Below are 23,281 nucleotides of genomic sequence, written 5' to 3' on the forward strand. Positions count from 1 at the left end.
CCTGTCCCGGCGGTGGCGCCCCCTATGGAACTCCAGCCCTCTCGACCTCATCGACACCCACGAGCTCTGCCATGGCTATCGCAAAGCTTGGATGCGTTCTCCAAGATCCTCAGCAGTCACGTTGGCCCAACCAAAGGCCTTTGAATGGGCAAGTTTCGTTCCAACAGCAAGGACTGAGCTAAGCTTGACGGCTAGTTCCGATCCCCCGCCCTAGATCAGCTCGAGGAGCTCACTTTTGATGATGGGCATATGCGGTCACTGCCAACGTCCGCACTCCGCCTCGCGCCCACGCTGAGCGTCGCCAAGTTCAGGAACTGCCATTTCCCGCCCCTTAATGACGCGCCCGCTCTTATTCTACCATGACTGGAGCACCTCGAGCTCGCTGTCGTCTGCCTCTCAAAGGGTGACATGGAGCGCCTGCTCTGTGGCTGTACTGCACTCGAGTACCTTCGTCTTCAGGTGATCAATGGGTTGAGTACCTTCCACATCACCTCCAAGACTCTCCGGACTATTTATGTGTGCTGCTGGTGCGGCAGGAAGACATCACAAGATGTGTACCACAGTATGGTCATCCAGGACACGCCTGCACTTGAGAGATTACTTGTAGTTGATCAAGAAGGTCCAACAAGAATCAATGTCATTTCTGCGCCGAAATTGACAATGGTGGGCTACTCGTCTGACAAATACTCCGAACTTGTTATTGGATCCACACCTGTTCAGGTACAATAGCCGCCTTCTACCTCTCCTTCTACAAATTAACATTATTTCTAATTTTGAAGATGTTTGTTCGTCTGTCATTCAGAAAATGATTCCGACAAGCTTGACCCCGAAACTGCGCACAGTGAAGGTCTTGGCACTAGAATCTATCGGGCCCGACCTGGAGCAAGTTGTCAGTTTCCTGAGATGCTTTCCGTGCCTGGAGAAGCTATATATCGAGGTGATGTTCCTTTCCTGTTAAATGTTAACCATAAGGGAGTTCAATTTGTGACACCTTTTTCCAAGTTTACAATGACAATGTACTACGATTTCTGAAGGTTCTTTTGGAGGATTTTAGTACATACATGTCCCCCCCCCATATTGGTTGCTTGATCCATATGGTTACAATCAATAAGCATTTCTCCTTTGGATTCATCTGTACTAGTTTTCTTAGGGAACTTTTCATCCACTCCAACCTCTTGTGAAGAAGGCTACATTTTTCTAGAATGTAATCAAATACCCATGTTAATCATGTCAGATCGAAGATGGCATGTTAGTGCATTTTACAATTCCTGCAAACCAAATAGCTAGGCCTGTAGTAATGTTCAAAACTGCATGTAGGCACTAACATGTTTTCTTCTTTTGTAGATAAGATTAGGCCCAGTGGTGGATAATGTGATAGAATATAACAATCACGTCGAATGCCTAGATCTGCATCTCTCGGAAATTACTTTGAACTCCTACCGAGGGACCTTACCGGAGATTATATTCGCCAGGTTCTTTGTTCTCAGAGCAAGGGTGCTGAAGGAAATGAGGTTTGCCCTACATTTTTTCGCAAAAATGAATGGTTTGTTGATCAGCCCGGCGCCTGCGACAGAATGGAGTAGGCTCCAAAAATGCTGAATTTCATTTCGGAACTTTAGATGACATAGTAATCGGAAGTCATCATGTCAACCCCATACATGACTTCTCAGTGGCTGACCCCTTTGCAAAAATTATGAGGTTTCGAAGCCAGACTTAGAAGCGGTGATATTAGTTTGAATCTCTCTGATATCCATGTTCAGCAGATCAGCGCGAGCGTTTGTAGCTGATGAGCTGAATTTCATTTCTAATATCAGTTTGAACCTTGTAATCTTCGAATTTGAGCCATATAACTCTGGAATTTGAACCTTGTAACATTTCGAGCTTTTGTGGTACAATCGTTGAAATGGCATTGTATGAGACTCATATATTGCTAGCACTATTTTGACCCTAATATGAAATGGTCTTAGATTTTATTAACCACTCTCGAATCAGTTTACCTTGTCGATCTCACAGCACATGATTTGTATAGCTAACTCGACTGCGATCTTCGACATTATTGCACACAGTTGGTTTCTTCCACCGTGTGCACTGTAGAGCGCAGAATTAATTATCGCACTCGAGTGTCCATCATCACCCTTCTGTGTAACTTTGACTTCATCACCCAAGGGTAAACTTATGACTGAAGTCATTCCGCACACTTCATTTTTACAAAGCTTTTTACCAATAAACGCCCACGATTTGTCCCTCTTCTAGCCGACGCGTGGCCAAACTAGCCGGGCGAGAAGCTTGCGCGGTAAACAGCGCGGTAGCACGGGAACAGGCTCACCGATGATACATTTGGCGCCTCTTCGAGCCCACGCATGCGGTGCAGTGTTGTCAAGCGTGCACTGGAATCCTCCGCTATGAACGCCGTGACAAGACGTGACAATTACAGGCCGGCCGGCCCCCATTTATTACAGCGGCCATTTAACCTATCCTTGTGTCTCTTCAACCTTTTGATCATGCTCCACCATTGCAAGAAGCACACCCACCTTGAGAAATTCTCAGAGGGTATCCTGCGCGGCTCCAATGGCGCTCCGAGCGGCTGCCGACGACGAGCAGCAGTTCACCATGCATGCCGTGGTGGACACCCACAGAAGTTCATGGACCTCTCGGTGGTGTACACCAACGACCCGGTCTGGGTGGAGCACTCCATCCACATCATGGAGTTGTTGCTCGCCAAGGAGAAGTACAAGGTGGTCGGGTTCGACCTCGAGTACACCTGCGCTCATGTCGGGTCTCGTCCCAAGGTCGTCGTCGCCCAGATGTGCGTGCACCACCACGTCCTCGTCTACCACTACTGCCTGGCCACAAGGCCTTGCGAGCATTTCGCCAGGTTTTTCAACAGCCCCCACTACATGTTCGCTACAGTGGACATCACCAACGATGTAAAGGCGCTCGAGAATTCGGGCATCGCCTGCCAGAATCTTGTCGACATCCAGGGCCAATACAAGATCTGGGGCAGCAAGGAGCATGAGAAGGACTCACTGGTTCACCTCGCCGAGGCCATCGTCGACCCCTTCTACAGAGAGATGAAGGCTTCGTGCAACAAGGACAAGCGTGTCTGGCACTCGGCCTGGATGGAGAAACTCAACAAAGCTCATGTCGTGTACGCGGCCAAGGAGGCGTACACGAGCTATGACATGTATAGGCAGATCGTTGACATGAGGAAGTGCCTCCTTCCCCAAAACGGCCGGGGATCCATCCGGAAGCCGAGCAATGGCAAGCGTCATCGCAACAATAAGTAGATGATTAGATCCTCGTTTCTCCTACTTTAGTATGCATGTAATTGCTTTCTTTGGTGTGTGGAAATGTTATGTGTGTAGTCACTTGTGTAATTGTATGCTTAATTTGGTTATGCAATGCTGTCTTTTTAAGTATATATGTTGATGCTCTGTAGACAGAGCATAGATGTTGTGCGGACAAAGAAAATCACATCGCACACGGACTAAACAATGGAACCCGCCGGTGATGTTTTCATCAATCACTCACAATTGTATACCAGCAATCGTTTGCTCACAACACACACGGCTTGTTAGCAGTAATCATCTATGTTGTTATCGGTCTTCGCACACATTTCTGATTACATACCTGTTTGCCTCTTATCACACACATCTTGTTCATTTGAACCATTTCTGTTCTCATGTCTCAATGCAAACAGTTCATCCGAGTGAACCGCATGTCATATATCGCACACACCTTTGATCTGGCTAACCGTTAATTTTGTGTTGCCTAATCACAAACAGTTCATCTGAGTGAACCGTATGATATACATCGCACACACCTTCGTCTGGCTGCCCATTTCTTTTGTTCCTCCTCATCGCAAACGGTTAATTGAGCTGAACCGTATGCCCTACATCGCACACGCAACTAAAATCTGAACCGTGTTTGATGTATCCTCCATTGCAAACGTTTTGCACCTTTTTTGACGGGGTTTTTACACCACCATTTGCGATTATGGCATCGCACACAATTTTGTCGAAGGGTCTCTGATCGTAGTGTCGCGTTAGCAGCATCCTACAGTAGCGTGGATTGAGCGGGTAATGCCGATGATGTTGCGTGGCTTCATCCCTGAGGATGAATGGCTAGTACTGGTAGAGCTGAGATATTTCTTCCGTGTTCTTTGTGCGAAAGAACTATCGCCTGGCCTGCTAGAAGAAATGGAAGAGTTGGCGTCGGAGTTGATCTGCAAGTTAGAGAAGATCTTTCCGCCGGGCTTCTTTAATCCAATGCAGCACTTGATTTTGCATCTCCCAACCGAGGCAAGATTGACGGGGGGCGTGCAAAATCATTGGTGCTATGCCACTGAGAGCATGCAGAAGACGCTATGAGCAAAATGTAAAAATAAACGTAGAATTGAAGTATCAATGGCTGAGGCATTCATTACTGAGGAGGCGTCAAACTTCGTGACAACACACTACGAAGCCAAAAATCGTCATTTGCATAATCCGAAGCCTCGGTACAATGCTAACGAACCTAAAAAGGGTGGATCCAACCTCAGCCTATTCAAAGGGGGTCTCGCACCAGCCGGTGCTTCTAATTCCTTAACGTTGGATTTCGAAGAATGGCAGATCATTTCGTTGTATATCTTCACCAACCTAACAGAAGTGCGGCCGTACATCGAGTAAGTTCTCGGTACATTGTTTCGCAACTTCTAATTCCTTTGAACTGCTCTTATTCCCGGATAAATTTGATACAGTCAATATGTCGCCAAATTCTCGTATGGAGCGGTGATCCAAAAGGATTCCGTCGAAGAGTATGAGCTTCTGGCTAAGCATGGAGGTGGCTATCCCGGTTTCATCTCTTGGTTCAAACAAATGGTAATTTCCATTAGACCATTTCATTTCTTCATCTAATTTGTGGCTAATGCAACAATCCCTTTCGTATTAAACTTGTAGGCTAATTCAGAGTTAATGGACACCGAATTGAGACAAGTCGCTAATGGTTTTGACTTTAAGGTCCATTCATTTGACAAATACGACATCAACGGGTATCACTTTCATACCTATGGCAAAGAGCTATCTATGGCCGACCAAAAGTCTACAAATTGTTGTGTCTCTGCTACCGACGAAGGAGATACTGAGTATTATGGAAGAGTTGAAGCAATTTATGAACTTCAATTCTATGGTGCAAACCCACCAAACCTCGTAGTCTTCAAATGCTATTGGTTCCAGCAGAAGGAGACAAGAAGGACTCATGAACACTTAGGGCTAGTGGAAATCAAACAAAGCACCCATTTGGATGTTCCCGGTGTCTATATTATGGCTCAACAGGCAACCCAAGTTTTCTATCTACCGTGGGCCTATCAAAGTCCAAATCTCAATGCTTGGGATGTCGTTTATGAAGTGCCGCCGCGTGTTAGACCACCTCCCCCCAATGAAGAGGATTATGAACCTCACATTAACCCAGACACATATGAAGGAGAATTCTTCCAAGAAACACGTCTTTCCAAAAAACGTTTCAAGAACCGCTCTACTTCACCCCAGAACATTGAAGGAGACAGCGACAGTGAACCCGACTTCACCCCTGAGCTGGAACAAGAAGAGCCTGAACTAGAAGAGGTTACTGCTGCGGATGACCTGTCAATGCTTGACCGATTACGTAAAGGTGGCCTTCCACATGATGATGCATTTATTAATGATGATGATGAGCACGTCATTACCGATAGCGATGATGATGAGGCATTTATTGATCCCGGATTTATTGAACCCGACGATCCATATTATTATTAGGTATTCAATTTTTATGTTGTACTTGATTTATATAGTTACTTGTATGATTTATATAGTTACTTGTATAATTTTCTTACTTTGTATGATTGTTTCTTATACATAGTGCCATGGTCTTGATGTCCGTCCCCGTCGTCCCTCGCCCGCTTTATGATTCAGATGTGGTAAATTCTCTTTCATAACTATTTGTTGCATTTCACATTTATGACAATTATGGCCATCAAGTTGACATAGAGATATTTTAACCTAGGAGGTATGTGAACCGGAATTTGAAACCGACCCTCTTGTCGAGAAGTTAAATTTAGTTGAAAAAGAAAATGAGTATTTGAAAGAAAAAATTAAAAGAATTGAAGAAGAGAAGATGACATTGGAGTTGTATGTTGCCGATGTCGTCGATGATCACAAGATGAAGATGAATGCAATGCGCTTGAAGATGGATGCAATGCGCCTGAAGCTTAAGAAGATTAGAAAATATACCATTGATAATGAGGCTTGGTATCATTATGCCGTTGGATCAATTGTTACCTTAGTTGCGATCTTCATCACATTTGTTGTGATGAGGGTAAGTTTTCTCTAGTGTTTTGCTTTACAAATTGACACTTAGCTTATTTTCCTCTTAAATGGCATAATTACCTAAGTTAGATAAAAAATGAGCTATACTTAGCTTCTTCAGTTCATTTATGACATACTTAGCATACTTACGTCAAAAATGGCATGATAATCTTTGTTACCTCCAAAATGATATATACTTAGCTTATTTCCTCGAAAATGACATAATAACCTTACTAAGCTCCAAAATGACCTATTTACCTAGATTACCTCTAAAATGACCTACACTTAGCATTTTTACCTAGCTTAGCAATAAAATGGCATTTTTACCTACCTTAGTTAGAAGAAGAAGATAAAGAAGAGGAGAGGAGAAAAAGAAAGAGAAGAAAAAAATCTTCTTCTTCTTATTTTTCTTCTTCTTCTAACTAGTCTCCTTCTTCTTCTTCTAACTTTCTTCTTTCCCAATTTGCAGATTTGCTTTAGATGAGGAAGCTTGCGTTGATGGAGTCTACTTTTCTCTTTATGCTTCCTTCTTATTTTGATTTTGTAGGATGAACAATGTGAAACTTGCTACCTATATATGTATGTATGAATGAAACCATTGTATGCTTGTTGTTGGATATGTTGGCTAGCTATATATGTTGCATATGGACTTTTGATTTGCTATGTATATGTGTTGGATGATCATATCCGTATGGCAGGGATATGATTTGGTATGTATATGTGTTGGTATGCTTGTCAAAAGTATTTTCATATGTGTATATATATATATATCTGTGAAATTGAATGAATTTAAGAAAAAATAGAAAAAACAGGGGCTATACAGGATCTTTGTCGTCTGCTGGCGGGCGGCAAATAGCTTTGCCATCAGCCAGCCGACGGCAAATATGCCACGTGTCAGCTACCTGTGCAACCTGGGGCAATAGGCTGGCTATTTGGATGCTTTGCCGTCTGCTGGCAGACGACAAAGACCATTGCATCTTTGCCGCCAGCCAACAGACATCAAAGAAATCAAATAGGCCAGCCCCCCAGGTGCTGCCACGTGGACCGCTATGCCATCCGCTGGCAGACGGCAAATATGCAAAGGTCTTTGCCGTCTGCCAGCGGACGACAAATATGCAAAGGTCTTTACCGTCTGCCAGCGGGCGATAAAGCACGCTGTTAACCCACTAACGGCCTGTAGCTGACACGTCTGCCGTCCAGGTCCTTTGCCATCTGCTGGCGGACGGTAAAGACCATTTCATCTTTGCTGTCCGCCAGCAGACGGCAAAGATGCCTTTGCCGTAGCTCATTCAGCCGGACCTATTGCCGTCTGCCGGCGGAAGGCAAAGGCCTTTGCCGTCCGCCAGGCATGCCTTTGCCGTCTGCCATGGCAGACGACAAAGTTCCTGATTCCTGTAGTGTCATCAGCTCCATCATCACCACCTCCAAAGAAGGAAAATTGAGTACATGGGTATGGGCACTCCCCTTGGCTTGTGCCAAGCTTTGGGGAGGTGCCCCGGTATCGTATCACCATCACATCTTTACCTTTATCGTTTTTCTTAGTTCGATCCTTTTGATTACATCTTTATCTAGTAGAATAAAAGTTTTTAGTATGGTCTAGCTTTGAGTTTTGCTTTGTGTTCTATCTATGTAATCAAGTCCATGAGTTATATAACAAAGAGTAGTTTTGAGTTAATGGCTTTGCTTTCTTGCTATGATATTGAGGAGTAGGAAAAGAATTAAAGAAATAAAAGATTATATAATGATCTTATGGTAAGTGATGACTTCACATATAAGAAGCATGATGAATAAAATTTGTTCGGAGTTGACAAACATAGTTTTGGTCATTGTTGCATTTAATATGAAGTAATAAAGAAAGAGTGGCTTCACATATAAATATACTATCTTGGACATCTTTTGTGATTGTGAGCACTCATTAAAATATGACATGCTAAAAAGATGATGTTGGACAAGGAAGACAACATAATGGGTTATGATTTCTTATATCTGAATAGAAGTTATATTGTCATGGATCCTCCAACATGTTGAGCTTGCTTTCCCTCCTATGCTAGCCAAATCTTTTGCACCAAGTAGAGATACTACTTGTGCATCCAAACATCCCTTAAACCAGTTTTGCCATGAGAAGAGTCCACCATACCTACCTATGGATTGAGTAAAATCCTTCAAGTAAGTTGTCATCGGTGCAAGCAATAAACATTGATCTCTAAATATGTATGATCTTTCAGTGTGAAGAAAATAAGCTTTATACGAACTTGTGATATGGAAGAAATAAAAGCGACGGACTGCATAATAAAGTTCTTTATCACAAGCAGCAATATAAAGTGGCGTTCTTTTGCATTAAGATTATGTGCATCCAACCATAAAAGCGCATGACAACCTCTGCTTCCCTCTGCGAAGGGCCTATCTTTTACTTTCTACCTCTATACAAGAGTCATGGTGAACTTCACCTTTCCTTTTATACTTTTTCTTTTTGGCAAGCACTATATGTTGGGGAAGATCCAGATATATATATCCACTCAGATGTAAGTTATCATAAAGTATTATTGTTGACATTACCCTTGAGGTAAAAGGTTGTGAGGCGAAACTATAAGCCCCTATATTTCTCTGTGTCCGATTGAGGCTTCGAACTCATAAGTATCGCGTGAGCGTTAGCAATTATGAAAGACTAAAAGATGGTTGAGTATGTGGACTTGCTATACCAAAACTCTTACATTGACTCTTTTCGATATCATGATAAATTGCAATTGCTTCAATGACTGAGGTCATAGTTTGTTAGTTCTCAATAAAGTTTCTGATTCATACTTTACCTTGTGAACGAATTGTCACTTTAGCATAAGAAATTATATGACAATATATATTGTTGTTATTAAGATGATCATGATGCCCTCACGTCCGTATTTTATTTATCGACACCTCTATCTCTAAACATGTGGACATGATTATCAATTTCGGCTTTCGCTTGAGGACAAGCGAGGTCTAAGCTTGGGGAGTTGATACGTCCATTTTGCATCATGCTTTTATATTGATATTTGTTGCATTATGGATTGTTATTACACATTATGTTACAATATTTATGCCTTTTGTCTCTTATTCTACAAGGTTTACACGAAGAGGGAGAATGCCGGCAGCTGGAATTCTGGACCGGAAAGGAGCAAATATGAGAGACCTATTCTGCACAACTCCAAAAGTCCTGAAAATTTATGGAGAATTATTTTGGAATATATAAAAAATATTGGGCGAAGAAAATATCAGAGGGGACCTACCAGGTGGCCACAAGCCTGGGGGCGCGCCCTACCCCCCGGGCGCGCCCTAGGGCTTGTGGGCCCCCTGGCAGGTCTTCGGTGCCCATCTTCTGCTATATGATGTCTTTTGACCTGGAAAAAATCACAAGAAAGCTTTCGGGACGAAGCGTCGCTGTCTCGAGGCGGAACCTGGGCAGAAGCAACCTAGGGCTCCGACGGAGCTGTTCAACCGGAGAAACTTCCCTCCCGGAGGGGGAAATCAAAGCAATCATCATCACCAACGATCCTCTCATCGAGAGGGGGTCAATCTCCATCAACATCTTCACCAACACCATCTCCTCTCAAACCCTAGTTCATCTCTTGTATCCGATCTTTGTCTCAAAACCTCAGATTGGTACCTATGGGTTGCTAGTAGTGTTGATTACTCCTTGTAGTTGATGCTAGTTGGTTTATTCGGTGGAAGATCATATGTTCAGATCCTTAATGATATTTATTACCCCTTTGATTATGAACATGAATATGCTTTGTGAGTAGTTACGTTTGTTCCTGAGGACATGGGAGAAGTCATGTTATAAGTAATCATGTGAATTTGGTATTTGTTTGATATTTTGATGAGATGTATGTTGTCTTTCCTCCAGTGGTGTTATGTGAGCGTCGACTACATGACACTTCACCATGATTTGGGCCTAGGGTAAGGCATTGGTAAGTAATAAGTAGATGATGGGTTGCTAGAGTGACAGAAGCTTAAACCCTAGTTTATGTGTTGCTTCGTAAGGGGCTGATTTGGATCCACATGTTTCATGCTATGGTTAGATTTATCTTAATTCTTCTTTCGTAGTTGCGGATGCTTGCGAGAGTGGTTAATCATAAGTGGGAGGCTTGTCCAAGTAAGGACAGCACCAAAGCACCGGTCCACCATATATCAAATTATCAAAGTAACGAACGCGAATCATATGAGCATGATGAAAACTAACTTGACAGTAATTCCCATGTGTCCTCGGGAGCGCTTTGCTTTTTATAAGAGTTTGTCCAGGCTTATCCTTTTCTACAAAAAGGGTTGGGCCACCATGCTGCACTTTCATTACACTTGTTACTTGTTACCCGTTATGAATTATCTTATCACAAAACTATCTGTTACCGATAATTTTAGTGCTTGCAGAAAATACCTTGCTGAAAACCGCTTGTCATTTCCTTCTGCTCCTCGTTGGCTTCGACATTCTTACTTATCAAAAGGACTACGATAGATCCCCTATACTTGTGGGTCATCAGCGCTCGCGGCAAGGGCCTCTCGGCGGGTGCCATGAGCACGGGCGTGAACAGCGTGCTCCACCATGGCACACCCCCGACCAGGGCCTCTGGCGGTCATCACGAGCACGGGCGCGGCCATGGCGCTCCACCATGGCGCACGCGAGCACGGGCACAACCAAGGCCTATGGGCAGGCGCCGCGAGCACTAGCGCGACCAGGTTTCAAGTGACCGTCGGCTAGCAAGGGCGGTAAGCGGCGCTGGCGGCGTGAAGTGCATAGATGCCAGTCAACGCACATTACCTGTTTGTTGAAATGTCCAGGAGGAAAATGCCCAGGATAAAAAGGAAAATGAAAAAGAGATAAACACTTGAGTAATTTATAGGTGGGACCCTCATCTGACTTAGCATATTGTCCACACAAGCACGCCACGTCAGCCTGGTAGGTGGGCCCAACTTGTCAGTTTTGCTGTTTTTGCAAGCTTGATACGTCTCCAACGTATCTAAAATTTATGAAGTATTCATGCTATTATATTATCCTTCTAGGATGTTTTATATGCATTTATATGCTATTTTATATGATTTTTGGGACTAACCTATTAACCTAGAGCCCAGTGCCAGTTTCTGTTTTTTTCCTTGTTTTTGAGTTTTACAGAAAAGGAATACCAAACGGAGTCCAATTACCGTGCTAATTTTTGATGATTTTTTCTGGACCAAAAGAAGCCCCGAGAGTAAAAGAGTTGGGCCAGGAGAGTCCCGGGCTGGCCACAAGGGTGGGGGGCGCGCCCACCCCCCTGGGTGTGGGCCCCAGCCTCGTGGACGGCTCGGAGACCCCTCTGACGTGAAACCTACGCCAAAAATTCCTATAAATACAGAAGCCTCTAGAAAATAACCTAGATCGGGAGTTCCCCCGCCGCAAGCCTCTGTAGCCACCAAAAACCAATCGGGACCCTGTTCCGGCACACTGCCGGAGGGGGGATCCCTCACCGGTGGCCATCTTCATCATCCCGGCGCTCTCCATGACGAGGAGGGAGTAGTTCACCCTCGGGGCTGAGGGTATGTACCAGTAGCTATGTGTTTGATCTCTCTCTCTCTCTCTCGTGTTCTTGAGGTGGTACGATCTTGATGTATCGCGAGCTTTGCTACTATTGTTGGATCTTATGATGTTTCTCCCCCTCTACTCTCTTGTAATGGATTGAGTTCTCCCTTGAAGTTATCTTATCGGATTGAGTCTTTAAGGATTTGAGAACACTTGATGTATATCTTGTCGTGCTTATCTGTGGTGACAATGGGATATCACGTGATCCACTTGATGTATGTTTTGGTGATCAAATTGCGGGTTCCGCCCATGAACCTATGCATAGGGGTTGGCACACGTTTTCGTCTTGACTCTCCGGTAGAAACTTTGGGGCACTCTTTGAAGTTCTTTGTGTTGGTTGAATAGATTAATCTGAGATTGTGTGATGCATATCGTATAATCATACCCACGGATACTTGAGGTGACATTGGAGTATCTAGGTGACATTAGGGTTTTGGTTGATATGTGTCTTAAGGTGTTATTCTAGTATGAACTCTTGAATAGATCGATCCGAAAGAATAACTTTGAGGTGGTTTCGTACCATACCATAATCTCTTCGTTTGTTCTCCGCTATTAGTGTCATTGGAGTGACTCTTTGTTGCATGTTGAGGATAGTTATATGATCCAATTATGTTATTATTGTTGAGAGAACTTGCACTAGTGAAAGTATGAACCCTAGGCCTTGTTTCCTAGCATTGCAATACCGTTTGTGCTCACTTTTATCATTAGTTACCTTGCTGTTTTTATATTTTCAGATTACAAAAACCTATATCTACCATCCATATTACACTTGTACCACCATCTCTTCGCCGAACTAGTGCGCCTATACAATTTACCATTGTATTGGGTGTGTTGGGGACACAAGAGACTCTTTGTTATTTGGTTGCAGGGTTGTTTGAGAGAGACCATCTTCAACCTACACCTCCCACGGATTAAAAAACCTTAGGTCATCCACTTGAGGGAAATTTGCTACTGTCCTACAAACCTCTGCACTTGGAGGCCCAACAACGTCTACAAGAAGAAGGTTGTGTAGTAGACATCAAGCTCTTTTCTGGCGCCGTTGTCGGGGAGGCTAGGTAAGCGGCACTCACACCCCGTCAACTAAGCTCTTTTCTGGCGCCGTTGCCGGGGAGGTGAGTGCTTGAAGGTATATCTTTAGATCTTGCAATCGAATCTTTTTGTTTCTTTTTTTATCACTAGTTTATAAAAGAAAACTACAAAAAAATGGAATTGAGTTTGCCTCATACGCTTCATCTTTTTAATATCTTTCGTGAGTATGATGGAAAGGAAAATTGTGCCAAAGTGTTAGAAGAAGAATGCATTAAAATTGGCACTAAATCTTTGAATGATGAGCATGATTGCAATGTTGTTAGTATAAATTCCTTGAATACCCATGATACTAATGATATGCAAAGCCACAAGCTTGGGGATGCTATGTTTGATGAAGATGATATTTTTAGTACCCCAAGTTTTGATGAGCAAATTTATTATGATGAAGCATGCCTCCTATTTATGATAATTATTGTGATGACATGTATGCTATAAAGAATAAAGATAACCATAAAACTTGTCATCATGATTTTAATTTTCAATTGGATTATGCTTCACATGATAGTTATTATGTTGAGTTTGCTCCCACTACTATTGATGAGAATAAATTTGCTTATGTGGAGAGTAGTAAAAATTCTATGCTTGTAGATCATGAAAAGAATGATTTATGTGATGGTTATATTGTTGAATTTATTCATGATGCTACTGAAAATTATTATGAGGGAGGAATATATGCTTGTAGGAATTGCAATAATATCAAGTTTCCTCTCTATATGCTTAAAGTTTTAAAGTTATGCTTGTTTTGCCTTCCTATGCTAGTTGATTATTGTTCCCATAAGTTGTTTGCTCACAAAATCTCTATGCATAGGAAGTGGGTTAGACTTAAATGTGCTAGTCATATTCTTCATGATGCTCTCTTTATGTTTCAATTCTTATCTTTTATGTGAGCATCATTGAAATTATAATGCCTAGCTAGGGGCGTTAAACGTTAGCGCTTGTTGGGAGGCAACCCAATTTTATTTTTAGTTTCTTGATTTTTGGTTCTGTTTAGGAATAAATAATCCATCTAGCTTCTGTTTAGATGTGGTTTTGTGTTTTAATTAGTGTTTGTGCCAAGTAGAACCTTTGGGAAGACTTGGGTGAAGTCTTTATGATCATGCTGTAAAAAACAGAAACTTTAGCGCTCACGAGATTAGCTAAAACTTTTTACTAGAGAATGATATTTAGTTGATTCTTTTTGCAGATGATTACTAGACAAATTCCTCAGGTCTACCAATTTATTTTAGAAGTTTTGGAGTTCCAGAAGTATACGTTTGATACAGATTACTACAGACTGTTCTGTTTTTGACAGATTCTGTTTTCTATGTGTTGTTTGCTTATTTTGATGAATCTATGAGTAATATCGGTGGGTATGAACCATAGAGAAGTTGTAATACAGTAGATATTAAACCAATATGAATTTAGAATGAGTTCAAAAGTACCTAAGTGGTGATTTATTTTCTTATACTAACGGAGCTTACGAGTTTTCTGTTAAGTTTTGTGTTGTGAAGTTTTCAAGTTTTGGGTAAAGATTCGATGGACTATGGAATAAGGAGTGGCAAGAGCCTAAGCTTGGGGATGCCCAAGGCATCCCAAGGCAATATTCAATGACAACCAAGAGCCTAAGCTTGGGGATGCCCCGGATGGCATCCCCTCTTTCGTCTTCGTTCATCGGTAACTTTACTTGGAGCTATATTTTTATTCACCACATGATATGTGTTTTTCTTGGAGCATCATTTTATTTTGTTAGTATTTGCTTTCTGTTATTTAGAATAATGTTTTGCATCTCTATTTTCAATAAAAATGTCAAGGATAGCCTTTACCATGCTTATTTTGCAAGTATACATGTTGCTGTTTCAAAACAGAAAGTTTACCGTTGTTGCAAAAATTCCCTAGAAAATTCAGAATGTGATAAAACGTTGAAACATTTTGCATAATAAGATCTGATAAATTTAATACAGTGGGAATTTTCTTTCATAATTTTTGGAGCTAGGGAAGTATGAATCTTGCTGCATTCTTTACAGACTGTCCTGTTTAGGCAGATTGCTGTTATGTTTGCATTGTTTGCATATGTTTGCTTGTTTAATGATTCTATTTGAGGATAGGACTATTCAATATGCAGAGGAATTTAGTATGCAATTTTGAATAATAATTTTAGTGATTTGCTACAGTAGAGTATGATAAGGTTTTTGCATTGGTTTATACTAACTTATCTCACGAGTCCTTGTTGAGTTTTGTGTGGTTGAAGCTTTTGAGATTTAGGGAGACCGTGATATGAGAGGAATCAAGGAGACACAAAAGATCAAGCTTGGGGATGCCCAAGACATCCCAAGATAATATTTCAAGAAGTCTCAAGCATCTAAGCTTGGGGATGCCCCGGTTGGCATCCCACCTTTCTTCTTCAACAACTATCGGTTAGTATCGGTTGATCCTAAGTTTTTGCTTCTTCACGTGATGTTTGCTATTCTTAGAATGTCATTTTATTTTGTTTTGCTTGTTGTTTGAATAAAATATCAAGATCTGAAATTATTACATGGGAGAGTCTTCACATAGCTAAATAATTATGCAACTACCCATTGATCTTCACTTATATCTTTTTGGAGTAGTTTGTCATTTACTCATGTGCTTCACTTATATCCTATGAGTAAATGGTTGAATTATTTGAATGTCATAAATCTGAAATTATATATGTTTCATATGCCTTTCCCATGGGGAGTAATGCCTTCACATATAAGAAGTAGAGGTGGTAAATTTATTGAAGGTTAGCAAACATTGTATTGGTCACTTGAACAATTCATGAAAGAATATTGAAGGAAGAGAGATTTCACATATAAATACACTATCTTGGACATCTTCTATGATTGTGAGCCCCATTAATTATTTTCAAACCTGAGCAAATTAGTTGAAGTTGGACAAGGAAGACAACATAATGAGTTATGCTTGGATATATTTGTATAGAAGTTATATTGTTATGGATCCTCTAACATGTGGTGCTTGCTATTTAGAACCCTTTGCTAGCCAAAATATCTGTACAAAGCGGGAATACTGCTTGTGCATCCGAATTCCTTGAACCAAGTTTATTCCATGAGTGTCCACCATATCTACCTATATGCGGTATTTACCTGCCGTTCCAAATAAATTTGCATGTGCCAAACTCTAAACCTTCAAATAATAATCTGTTTTGTATGCCCGAATCGCTCATGTAGCGACTAGGCTGTCAGTATCTTCCATGCTAGGTGGGTTATTCTCACGATGAGTGGACTCCGCTCATCATTCACGAGAAAATGGCTGGTAACTGGGATGCCCAGTCCTATGATTAATAGATCAAAAACAAAATCGCAAATAATTTAAACAAAACTCCCCTAGGATTGTTGATAGTTGGACGGCACCCGTTGTTTTGGACAAGCCGTGGAGTGTGATTGTTGGTGGAGGGGGAGTAAAATCTTTACTTTCTGTTTGGGAACCGCCTATAATGTATCTAGTATGGAAGATATTGGGAACTCTTGGTCGTTATATTGACAATGAAAGCATAACTCCCAAAATTATTTTCATCTCTGTTTTAGCTTCGAGCTCTGGCACCTCTGCAAATCCCTGCTTCCCTCTGCGAAGGGCCTATCTTTTACTTTTATGCAAGAGTCAGCAGTATTCCTTCTCATTCCAACCTACTCTTTAGTTGGCAAGCATCATGTGATGGGAAAGATCTAAGCATATATGGCCATTCAAATATATTTGATCATGAATTATTATTGTTGACATTATCCTTGAGGTAAAAGGTTGGGAGGCGAAACATTAAGCCCCTATCTTTCTCTGTGTTCGATGAATGCTATTTGTTCCAAAAATATGCTTTGAGTGGTAGCAATCATGGAAGACTATATGATAGTTGAGTATGTGGGATTTGCTAAATCAAAGCTCTTACATTGACCCTTCCTGAAAATAAGATGAATTGCAATTGTTTGATGACTGAGAACATAGTTTGTTAGTTTTCAAGAAAGTTTATGGTCTATGCTTTAACATGTGAATAGCTTGTTACTTGATCATGAAAAGTTTTATGAGTTGAGCTACTGTTATGACATATAATGATGCTAGAAAAGGTGATTGAAATTATCATTGATCAAACTTGTGCACCTGCTAGCATTCACACTTCATAAATTATTTCTTTTATCATTTACCTACTCGAGGATGAGCAGGAATTAAGCTTGGAGATGCTGATACGTCTCCAACGTATCTACAATTTATGAAGTATTCATGCTATTATATTATCCTTCTAGGATGTTTTATATGCATTTATATGCTATTTTATATGATTTTTGGGACTAACCTATTAACCTAGAGCCCAGTGCCAGTTTCTGTTTTTTTCCTTGTTTTTGAGTTTTACAGAAAAGGAAACCAAACGGAGTCCAATTGACGTGCTAATTTTTGATGATTTTTTCTTGACCAAAAGAAGCCCCCGGAGTAAAAGAGTTGGGCCAGGAGAGTCCCGGGCTGGCCACGAGGGTGGGGGCGCGCCCACCCCCCTGGGCATGGGCCCCTGCCTCGTGGACGGCTCGGAGACCCCCCTGACGTGAAACCTACGCCAAAAATTCCTATAAATACAGAAACCTCCAGAAAATAACCTAGATCGGGAGTTCCACCGCCGCAAGCCTCTGTAGCCACCAAAAACCAATCGGGACCCTGTTCCGGCACCCTGCCAGAGGGGGATCCCTCACCGGTGGCCATCTTCATCATCCCGGTGCTCTCAATGACGAGGAGGGAGTAGATCACCCTCGGGGCTGAGGGTATGTACCAGTAGCTATGTGTTTGATCTCTCTCTCTCTCGTGTTCTTGAGGTGGTACGATCTTGATGTATCGCGAGCTTTGCTACTATTGTTGGATCTTATGATGTTTCTTCCCCTCTACTCTCTTGTAATGGATTGAGTTTTCCCTTTGAAGTTATCTTATCGGATTGAGTCTTTAAGGATTTGAGAACACTTGATGTATGTTTTGCCGTGCTTATCTGTGGTGACAATGGGATATCACGTGATCCACTTGATGTATGTTTTGGTGATCAACTTGCGGGTTCCGCCCAGGAACCTATGCATAGGGGTTGGCACACGTTTTCGTCTTGACTCTCCAGTAGAAACTTTGGGGCACTCTTTGAAGTTCTTTGTGTTGGTTGAATAGATTAATCTGAGATTGTGTGATGCATATCGTATAATCATACCCACGGATACTTGAGGTGACATTGGAGTATCTAGGTGACATTAGGGTTTTGGTTGATACGTGTCTTAAGGTGTTATTCTAGTACGAACTCTTGAATAGATCAATCCAAAAGAATAACTTTGAGGTGGTTTCGTACCCTACCATAATCTCTTCGTTTGTTCTCCGTTATTAGTGTCATTGGAGTGACTCTTTGTTGCATGTTGAGGGATAGTTATATGATCCAATTATGTTATTATTGTTGAGAGAACTTGCACTAGTGAAAGTATGAACCCTAGGCCTTGTTTCCTAGCATTGCAATACCGTTTGTGCTCACTTTTATCATTAGTTACCTTGCTATTTTTATATTTTCAGATTACAAAAACCTATATCTACCATCCATATTACACTTGTACCACCATCTCTTCGCCGAACTAGTGCGCCTATACAATTTACCATTGTATTGGGTGTGTTGGGGACACAAGAGACTCTTTGTTATTTGGTTGCAGGGTTGTTTGAGAGAGACCATCTTCAACCTACACCTCCCACGGAATGATAAACCTTAGGTCATCCACTTGAGGGAAATTTGCTACTGTCCTACAAACCTCTGCACTTGGAGGCCCAACAACGTCTACAAGAAGAAGGTTGTGTAGTAGACATCAAAGCTTATCAGACAATCAGTGCTCTTCATTAGTCATTAGGCACATAGTTGGTGGTTTTTGGTGTCCTATCCAGAAAGTGGTACTAAGTTGTTACCCTAGCCCCAGCTGTGGTGGTTTTGGGTAAATAACTCTATTTGAGTCCAACAATAGTCTTATCTCGGTATGGACTATTTGTTGGAAAAGGATATGATTGTGATGGTTTGTTCCGCCTTTTCCTGGAGAATTTCTGTAATAGAGTCGTCAACCAAATTCATTCTGATGTGAATGAAACTGAGGTTTGGCATTCACGTCTTTGTCACATAAATTTTGGTTGTATGACGCGGCTGGCTAAGATGAATTTAATCCCGAGTTCTAAGTGCCATGCGTGTGTGCAAGCAAAGTAACCTCGTAAGCTTCACAAGCCTGCGAAGGAGAGACACCTGGCACCACTAGAGCTCATACATTCAGATCTCTGTGAGATGAATGGTGTGTTGACTAAAGGTGGAAAGAAATACTTCATGACTCTGATTGATGATTCCACTAGATTTTGTTATGTGTATTTATTAAATACAAAGGATGAGGCTCTACACTACTTTAAAATATATAAGGCTGAAGTTGAGAACCAATTTGAGAAGAAAATAAAACGAGTCCGGTCTGATCGTGGTGGATGATACGTCTCCAACGTATCTATAATTTATGAAGTATGCATGCTGTTATATTATCATTCTTGGATGTTTTACAATAATTTTATAGCAACTTATATAATTTTCTGGGACTAACCTATTGACCCAGTGCCCAGTGCCAGTTGATTTTTTCTGCTTGTTTTTTACATCACAGGAAATCAATATCAAACGGAGTCCCATAAATTGTTTGCCATGTTTTGCCTTCCTATGCCAGTTGATTCTTGCTCCCATAAATTGTTTGCTCACAAAATCCCTATGCATAGGAAGTGGGTTAGGCTTAAATGTGCTTGCCATGTGTTTCATGACGCTCCCATTGTGTTTCAATTCTTTACTTTTATGCGAGCATCATTAAAATCATTATGCCTAGCTAGGGGCGTAAAACGATAGCACTCGTTGGGAGGCAACCCAACTTGTATCTTTTTGCTTTTTTTTCTTCTGTTTTCACTAAAATACCCAATTATGCCTCTGATTATATGTGTTTTTGTGGTTTAGATTAGTGTTTGTGCCAAGCAAAGCCTTTAGGATCATGTTGGGTGATAGTTGATTTGATCTTCCTGAAAAATAGAAACTTTTGCGCTCACGAATAATTTTCATTTTTTACAGAAGCGTGATAAAATCCTGATTCTTTTTGCATAAGATTGATATACAAATTGCACAGGCTTTCCTAATTTTTCAGAATTTTTGGAGTAGTAGAAATATGGTTGGAGTACAGATTACTACAGACTGTTCTGTTTTTGACAGATTCTGTTTTCAATGCATAGTTTGCTTGTTTCCTAGTTTCTATGGCTTATATTGCTCAATATAAATTGTGAAAATGATATGCTACAGTAGGAATTGTGTGGAAATAATTATGAATCTTGTCTTTGACATTACCAAAGTGAAATAGTTTGCTCTTTATCATACTAACCTATCTCACGAAGTTCCGTTAAGTTTTGTGTGATTGAAGTTTTGGGTGAGATATTGATATGAGGAGAATAAGGAGTGACAAGACCCTAAGCTTGGGGATGCCCAAGGCACCCCAAGTTAATATTCAAGGAAGATCCAAGCAACTAAGCTTGGGGATGCCCCGGAATGCATCCCCTCTTTCGTCTCCAACATTGTCGGTAACCTCACTTAGAGCTATATTTTCATTCATCACATGATATGAGTTTTGCTTGGAGTGTCATTTTATTTTGTTAGAATTTGCTTGCTGTTATTTATAATAATGTTTTGCATCTTCCTTTTCAAAAAAAAATCAAGTATAGCCTTTGCCATGCTTATTTTGCAATCTATATGTTGTGTTTCAAAACAGAAAGTTTATCGCTGTTGCAAAAAGTCCTAGAAAAGTCAGAATGTGATAAAATGCTGAAACTTTTTGCGCATAAGCTCTGATAAATTTTCTACACTATGGTAAATTTTCATAATTTTTGGAGTTAAAAAAGTATGGATGCTCTTGCATTCTTTACAGACTGTACTATTTTGGCCGATTGCTGTTATGTTTGCATTGTTTGCATATGTTTGCTTGTTTAATGATTCTATTTGAGGATAGGAGTATTAAATATGAAGAGGCATTTAATATGCAATGTTGAATAATAAATTTAGTGATTTGCTACAGTAGAGAATGATAAGGTTTCGCATTGATTTATACTAATGTATCTCACGAGTTCTTGTTGAGTTTTGTGTGGATGAAGTTTTTAAGATTTAGGGAAACCGTGATATAAAAGGAATTAAGGAGACACAACACTCAAGCTTGGGGATGCCCAAGGCATCCCAATGATATTTCAAGAAGTCTCAAGCATCTAAGTGAATCATCACAAATCAAATTTGATCCCCATCAACTTATCTGAAGACAGATATGACATCATGATTAACACCTTGGGATGCAAAAGAGGTTATTTCCCACTCACATGTCTTGGATTGCCACTTGGTCTGGTTAAACCCTCTGTGGAGCAATGCCTTCCTATGGTGCAGAGAATTGCAAAAATGTGGGAAATATGCCCTAGAGGCAATAATAAAGTGCTTATTATTATATTTCCTTAGATAAAGGTTTATTATTCATGCTAGAATTGTATTGATCGATAACTTAAATACATGTGTGGATACATAAACAAATACTATGTCCCTAGTGAGCCCCTACTAGACTAGCTCGTTGATCAAAGATGGTTAAGGTTTCCTAACCATAGACATGAGCTGTCATTTGATAATGGGATCACATCATTGGTAGAATGATGTGATGGACAAGACCCATCCGTTAGCATAGCATATGATCGTTCAGTTTTTGCTACTGCTTTCTTAATGTCAAATACATATTCCTTCGACCATGAGATCATGCAACTCCTGGATACAGGAGGAATACCTTGTGTGCTATCAAACGTCACTTCGTAACTAGGTGATCATAAAGGTGCTCTACAGGTATCTCCGAAGGTGTCTGTTGAGTTGGTGTGAATCGAGATTGGGATTTGTCACTCCATATGATGGAGAGGTATCTTTCGGCCCTCTCAGTAATACAACATCACAAGTAGCTTGCAAGCAAAGTGACTAAGGAGTTAGTTACAAGATGATCTATCAAGGAACGAGTAAAGAGACTTGCCGATAACGAGATTGAACTAGGTATGGAGATACCGACGATCGAATCTCGGGCAAGTAACATACCGACAGACAAAGGGAACTATGTATGTTGTCATAAAGGTTTGACCGATAAGGATCTTCGTAGAATATGTAGGAACCAATATGGGCATCCAGGTCCCGCTATTGGTTATTGACCGGAGAAGCGTCTCGGTCATATCTACATCATACTCGAACCCGTAGGGTCCGCACGCTTAACGTTTGTTGGCGATATAATATAATATGAGTTATGTATGTTGGTGAACGAATGTTGTTCAGAGTCCCAGATGAGATCAGGGACATGACGAGGAGCTCCAGAATGGTCCGGAGGTAAAGATTGATATATCGGATGATAGTACTTGGTCTCCGGAAGGGTTTCGGAAAGCACCAGATAATTATCGGATCGCCGGAAGGGGTTCCGGGAGGCCACGGGAGCATATTGGGCTAAATGGGCCAACGAGGGGGAGCACACTAGCCCACATGGGGCTGGCACGCCCCACCTCATGGCAGCCGGCCCTAGGGAAGGAAGGAAGGAAGAGGGCCAGCCCCCTCTCTCCTTCTCTTCCACATGCTGGGAAAGGAAAGGGGAGGGGGTGCCTCCCCTCCCGCATTCCCCACAAGCGCCAAGAAGGAAAGGGGGCGGCCAGGGCAGGCGCCGGCCCCCTTGGGACGTGCCCTAGGCAGCCTCCCCTCCCCCTCCACCTATGTATATTAGAGGAGGGGAGGGGGCAAAACACACCACGTTTCCAAGCCCTGTGCGGCGCCCCCCTCTCCCTCTAGTTCCTCCTCCGTCCACATCCGTTGTGCTTGGCGAAGCCCTGCAGAAAAGTTTCACCACCACCGTCACCACACCGTCGTGCTGCCGGAACTCATCTACTACTTTGCCCCTCTTGCTGGATCGAGAAGGCGAGGACGTCATCGAACTGAACGTGTGCTGAACGCGGAGATGCCGTGCGTTTGGTGTTTGATCGGTACGGATCGTGAAGGTGTATGACTACATCAACCGCGTTGATACCGCTTAGCGATCTACAAGGGTATGTAGATGTTCTCCCCCTCTCGTAGCTATACATCTCTATAGATAGATCTTGCGTGTGCGTAGAATTTTTTTGTTTTCCATGCAACGTTTCCCAATAGTGTTATCAGAGCCAGGTCTATGCGTAGAAGATATGCACGAGTAGAACACAAAGGAGTTGTGGGCGGTGATGTTCATATTGCTTCCCACCAATG

Source organism: Triticum aestivum, chromosome 4D (assembly GCF_018294505.1).
Source record: "Triticum aestivum cultivar Chinese Spring chromosome 4D, IWGSC CS RefSeq v2.1, whole genome shotgun sequence".
In the NCBI taxonomy this organism is placed as follows: domain Eukaryota; kingdom Viridiplantae; phylum Streptophyta; class Magnoliopsida; order Poales; family Poaceae; genus Triticum; species Triticum aestivum.